We start from the raw sequence: 7,262 nt of genomic DNA, 5'->3' as shown, positions 1-7,262 counted from the left end.
ATATCAATTAAAGATTTTTATAAAACAATCAGAAAATTCTAGGGTTAAAGAACTCAAGCATACATTGCAGTGCGTTGATTATTAAAGCATAAAATTACACACCCTCGCATATACGCATATATATATATATATATATATATATATATATATACACACACACACACACATACATACATACATACACATCAAGTTATTAATAAATTTACGATCGAAGCTTTAAATGCATAATTGTGTATGTGTATGCGGCCATGGATGCGTAGATGTGTAAATATGTATATGATTTATTGCAAGTTCTGTAAAAATTTGGTTAAATGATTAAATCCGGCATAATTATTATTGCAATAAATGTTTTTCTTTTCTTTTTTTGTCGGTGCTATTGTTGATGTTACATATTATACTCCATTATATTCATCATATATATATATATATATATATATATATATATATATATATATATAATACACATATGTAAACCTATAAGCGTAAAATGGTATTCCGACCTTATGTGGGCGTTAACACATACATCTCTCGCGAAACAGTAAAATTGTTCATAATTTATAAAAATGTAGGTTTTTTCCTTTCCTCAAGAGATTACGATTAAAATATTTATGAAAAAATTGTTTAATGTTTTTTTTTTTCTCTTTTGTTAAAGAATATTAATAGGGAAAAGCCGTATAGATAAGTTAGCTTAAAGCGGTTTTTTTTCTTTTATTAATAATTGACACTATGCACTTTTTTGTCCGGTGCACGGCAATGAATATAATCGAATTATCGTCACAAATTTGATAAAAAGTTTGAAGTATATCCAAGAACTTTGATACTCAATCCATCGCTCAAGGTTATATAGTAGAAGTAGAAATGATATTAATCCAAAAGAGAGCGGAAGGGAAAAGATTTGTGAGTTCTATTAAGACAAATATGGGCCGCCCTTATCGACAGCATTTTCTCAACCCTCCGTCGAAAACAATTGCATCGTCAATTTAGAAATACTGAACTAGGTGGTGTTCATACTTAGACGTGGCACAATGCTGGCCTATATAGGATGGTTGCATATGGAATTCTTCCAATCAAGTTTTTTCAATTTTCGCCGATTCATTGGTATTGGCGTCGCAGAGAATGACCTTTTTTTATCGTACAGATCAATTCTGGACGTTTTACCCCAATAGGGGGCTGTAATCGCATCGCAGTTTCTAAGACTACAACAATGAATGAAATTAATCGTCTTACCAGGCATTAGCAACTTATCCCATTACGTCGTCTTTACCACGCGTCATGAATCTTAAAATCCATCTTGGGCCATGGTCCCTGATCACTACCACTGTATTTCGCGGCTTTTTCCCGCTTCTTCTTAACCGCTTCAAATACGGATCGAATTCATTTCTTTTCAGTAACGATTCGTAGATAGAGTTTCGATCCATTATATTATTATATATATTATGTATTTCTTATCAATTGGTACGGTTGTAATAACGTTAATGTTATATATTTAAATGTCTGTGTGTTCTACTATCTGTGTAAAATATTACATAAGATATTATCATATCATCACCGTCATGTGTAAAAATATATGAACTATGATATTCACCTATACACATGATATATACACATTTATATATATTATCATAGCTACATATATATGTCATGAATTCTTTTTCGTAGTATTCAAGGTGTGTAGAAATAATTATGACAACGTTTTCTGGATTGCATGAATGGAAATCAGTTGGGCACTTAACTCTCTCAGGACGATAATATGTGTATTTACCAATTTATAAAACGATATGTATTATAGAATCGAATTAAGCGTGTACGCCTAACTGATATGTCTTCTGCGCTATTAATTGAGTGCACAGGGCAATCCGATAAATGTTGTTTCTTTTCATATCTTTTTAACATCATATTGTCGATGTTTTTTTTTCAGATTATCGCTCATCTCATACAAATACATTTCGCGATATAATCAATTTATTGGGAGTAAAATTCAATGACCGTGCAATGCTTATGTGTGGTTGTCATCACGATCATCCGTTATAAGTCTAATGGACTTTTTTCGCTTTACAATTATATTTAGTTATTGGCTTCTTGGCTCCAATAAACCACAAATTCTCAATGACCTTATTCTCTAAGAGTACGCGTGTTATTAATGAAAGAAGAGAAGATCTATATGGAAAAGTGGCTAAAAATGTGCTTGCTATTCCAGAATAGAAATTGTGCAGAAACCTATCGGAAATCATTTAGATGCATTAATTTTTAAATAAGAAGGGGAAAGGGGCCAATGTTTCGAATAAGAAAATAAAAAATTTCAAATTAAAGGCCAAGAGGCCAAGCTTTTATTTGACCCCTCAATATGTGCCACACGATCGAGCTTTTTATCATTCTCTTTGCAATTATGCGCGCTTCGGCTTTTGACGACGAGAGACGACGGTCGGTCTGATAAAATATATGTGCACATATATGATCTAGAAGACGTATACTCGAAAAGCTCTGTGATATTATCCAAATCACTGTTCTTTCATTTTTCTCTTATAGATCTAGAGCATTATATTCGCCTTTGGTCAAATTTGGAAAACCTTTTATGCTAGTAATGACGCATTAAGCTCAATTCCTACACCTTGCCAAGCTTTATAAGTTGTTGACAAGATTTTCAGTTCGTCATAGACAGTAAACATCACGTTTTTACACAGGTCAGAAGAGAGCTTTATTTAATTTTAAATCATTTATTTGAAGTACGAAACATTCCCGTCTGTATCGAGTCTAATTGCTTTTCAGTGTTTTACTTACCTTCGAATTTGATCTCATCTACGAGCGTTTGTACGAAGTTGGCAAACGAAGGTAATGGCACCACAAGACAATGGATAAACGGGCACAACAAAGTGGATTTTCGATTTTAAATTGACTATACGTTCAATCACACACATACATAATGTACTTCAGATACGAATTTACGGTAGTAGAAAGAGAGAGGTATAAAAATTTTTCATATTCTGTAAATCCTCGAGCTACCGCATATATCGATGTTTGCGGGTTTTAAACCCTGAATGCGGTTTGACCACACTTTGCGAGGGGAATAGTGAGTGCACAGTCCGTAAAGGCAGAAAACTTTCCGATTGAGCACACACCCACTAGGCTGCGGTCACTGCCACCTATTTGCTTCTTCCCCTATGGGGAAAAGATGATTGATTCGATTGATAGCCGGGAGAACCTCATAGGAAGCGTGGCGAATAGTGCGGAATCGTGTTAGAACGTAATCGTAAGGGGTTCTGATGCGCTGATTTTTAATCACAAGAACTAAAGAACAACAATTTTCTTCTGAAAAAGTCAAATTAGTTTAGGCTCAAGGTCCGCTTCGAAAAAATTGATTGTGTGAAATAAATAAGTTGGATTTTCAAAAAATTTAATCTCTTAAGGATAATCGAGAACTAGCTAACCGTTGATCGCCCAGATCACAGTTCGCTATTAGGAATTATTTACTGATTACGATTCTAGCGATACAGCTCTTCGGTTTATTTATGTTAATTAAGTAGAGCACGCGTCTCGGATTTGCTTACCCACCCTTGTTAATCAACAGGTCACGAATTCGCTTACATCCGTTTACTCACGACAGCATAATTAAAAGAAAGATCGTGCTATGCCTTGTCGCGATTTTGTAGTAACTTATATTAATAAATGCCGAGAATAGACGTATACTTTACGACTTAGTGCAATCCATAAAGTATACGTCCTGTATACAACACATGATAGATATTAGATGTACATAGTGAGCGCACAATATGCAGCCGCTAGGTATACTTTATGTATTAGTAAACAAATGTCTGCATACATATGCACACATGTGCTTTATAATGGCAGTGTAGGACATAGCAAAGTGCAGTTTTTACTTGACAATGCATACGATACGATAATAAATAATAAAATATTTACATCATGCGCACCCTATTATGGGAGGCTGCTTAACATATTGATTCGCATTCATGGTATAGAGCTCATGCTTCTTGAAGAACTCGTTTGTGAGGCATTGATTTTCATGCAAATATTGCCGCTAGAGAAAGATACGTTAACCTCTTTGCATTCTTTTGCCGATCCAGGACAGACAGACGGACTTGATTAACCGCATTATCTTTGTCTAAACTCTTTTTTTTTCCAAATCCAATTTCAAGCGTGTAATATAGAATAGAAGAAGAAAGCAATTCCACTGTGTCAAGATCCGCACAGAATTTCGCCGATCTAATGTCCAGGAGTGCGGAGCAAGCTTTTATTTTTGGCTCTCCGCGCTAAAACGATTGCAAGTTATATCATTGTTTATTTATACATTATATATTATATGTCCACCACTAATGACTTGGAGCATATTGATTTTGTGAAAACGTTTGCAACACCCAAAAGGAAACTTTAAGGATTGCATAAAGTATGTAGACTTTTGTTTGGCATCAAAGCCTGAATCGATTTAAGCGTGTCTTTGTGCCCGCCCATGTTTGATCTCCTGGTAGCTCCTTATAATTAATAGGTAATGAAGATAATGGTTTCAATATCGGAAATTCTTGCACGCAGGTTGGTATTGAAAAGGGTCCAAATCGCTCAAGTGACAAGTCGGCAGTATAAACAAAATAAGATTTTTTGTTTATTTGGCATAAATTGCAACAATAAATATTCGCATATTCTTGTTGGTAGTTATAAAAGACTCGTCAGCAGCCGCGCAGAATTTTCCGGCCTGTTTATTTATTTATTTATTTCATTCATTTACTTATTTATATGTTCAGTTATTTATTAGAAAAGAAACTGTGCTACAAATACACTGTCAGTATATTTATAAAAAAAAACTTGTATATAAATTTTAAAAATTAAAACTTGAAATGTAAAACTTTTAAATCTAATTAACTAAAGAAAATTTATCATAGACAAAAAAAAAAAATAAATAAAATATATATATATATATATATATATATATATAGGAAAAAAAAGAAGGAAAAACTAAAAAAAAGAAAGGTGAGAATATACAGGTATTGATAGAGGTGATGCATATTCATAAGCAGTAAGTGCCTATTAATTGAAGGGTGCACTGTTTTATTAACCCACTTCTCTTGTATTGTCGATAATTTTGTAAAAAAACAAATTTCACATGTATATATGTTACCCTCGTCAAGCTATCGACTTCAAATTTACCAGTAGCATTGCAGACTCTATGGGCGACGCCTGTACAACAATGTAAAAATAGCCAATGCCTATCTAATGTTATAGTGTGACATAGCATAATTTTTTTTGAAAATTGTTATAATGCAAAGAGGCAAGTTTCAAAAACCCCATAAACTATATAAATTCTAAGCATGTCCGTTTGTTAGTCTATCCGTCTGTCCATTTGCGCAACTGTATACTATCTGTGGTGAACATTCTCCCGATCGCAAAAATGAAGATATCTCTTAAAAACTTGCAAAAGAATTTGAAAATGACCAAAACTTTTCAAAGAACACGCCTATAACGCCTACAGATCCGTATAACAAAAATTCTGAACGCCTTTGTTTTCCGTATGTCTTGCTTATTACTTGCAAAATTAACACATATACCATATAAATTTTCACTTTTTGTCTTAAACTAGGAAGAATCGACCGCGCTCACCCAATATAATAGAGTATGAATATTTAGTAATCTTTTTTTTTTTTTTTTTTTTAATCACTGTGATGAATATGAAAAATACGGTCACGATCTAATATAATTTTCCTACTTATTCGTTTCGTGTTTGTTTCGCGTTGTCTTGCCGGAACGTACTCAGTACCCAGGTCTTAGCGTTCGACGACGAGCCATCTAAGGAAGACGACCGCATTCCTCAGGTGAAACAATTTTTTTCTTTTTTGCTTTCTTGCAATGGATGACTATTGCATCTTAACAAAAAGCATTGTATGTACTCGAGGTCAAGGCAAGCACATAGAATGCACCATATGACCTGTTATTGTTTAACGTCCTTCTTATGCGATATAAGAGGAATGCTTTGAATACACTTCATTAACTGATGTAGTAGATAAATTGGATCTAAGACAGAATTTCATGCCGATCAAGAATATATATACTTTGTGGGCGTCGCAAATGTTTCGATAAATTGAATATATCCTTTATCCGTAGGTCATGAGTACAAAAATGCTTGCTAAAGTATTATTCATATCATGCAAAGCGTCTCGTTTGTAGATATGACTTTCAAGCTTTTTTTTTTCTTTTTTTAGAGCATGCATGAATATATATATATATAGATATGTATAAGCATATTTATTGTGAATTTAATATACAGCTATTGGCATATATCGGATTGTGTTGTATCGACTCGTTGTTCTAACCTGCAGTTTGCTCTTTCTCGTGTTGATTTCTTGTGCTGCTTAAAAGCGAAAAGATTAAGAGGCAAGTCTTCAAATTTTAGACAGTTTGCACAGAAGCCTTTCCTTTATAGGACAAGACAATAAATTCATTTTCAATTGGCTTTGGGTGTTTGAATTTGTTGTTTTTTTTTTTTTTATAAAATTCTTCGCTATGCGATAAGCATGTTTTTCAGCTCAGGGTTAAGTGTTAAATTGAGTTTAAATCATTACATGTTTTTTGTTTTTTTTTTTTTTTTTTTTTGGTTCGCTCTCATATATTTATTGGATACACTGTATAAATAGCAACATCACGTTTGCTAAGAGGTCATTCAGTGCAAACATACTTTTTTAGAATGTGTATGAAGTTATTTTTATGATAAACAAACTGATGCGCATACATAATTGCATACCTATACACATTATCATGCATGCATGTGCCTAAGGTTTTATGTGTATTTGTGGTTACTAGCAAATGGCTGCATATGAGTGTTAATAAGTGAATGCGCCAGCCTTTAGCACATACGCATTTATATATGCACAATATTCATACATGAACATTCATATATACTTATGCTCGTTCTACGTGCATAAGTCGCTATAAAAACGATAAACAATAAATTTAACATTTTTAAATTGTTGCCAGTTGCAAAGTTTTTTGGCCTCAATTGTTTAAATGTTCCAATGAGCTGCCTCACCATATATACATATAGATATATATATACACGTGTTTGCGTGTGTGCTTTAACAATGGTCAATTTCATTGTATGTGAAAAATAAATAAAAACGATTACAGTTTCAATTTGTGTATTTACCATTAAAATTTTACGCGGTTTTACCAAAAGTCAACATATATGTGATTATGTGTGCATCCGTGTCGCATATACGTATATATATATATATACATATATATATATATATATATATATA

This window comes from Glossina fuscipes, unplaced genomic scaffold (assembly GCF_014805625.2).
Source record: "Glossina fuscipes isolate IAEA_lab_2018 unplaced genomic scaffold, Yale_Gfus_2 1, whole genome shotgun sequence".
NCBI classification, from domain to species: domain Eukaryota; kingdom Metazoa; phylum Arthropoda; class Insecta; order Diptera; family Glossinidae; genus Glossina; species Glossina fuscipes.
Note: the sequence above shows the minus strand (reverse complement) of the source record.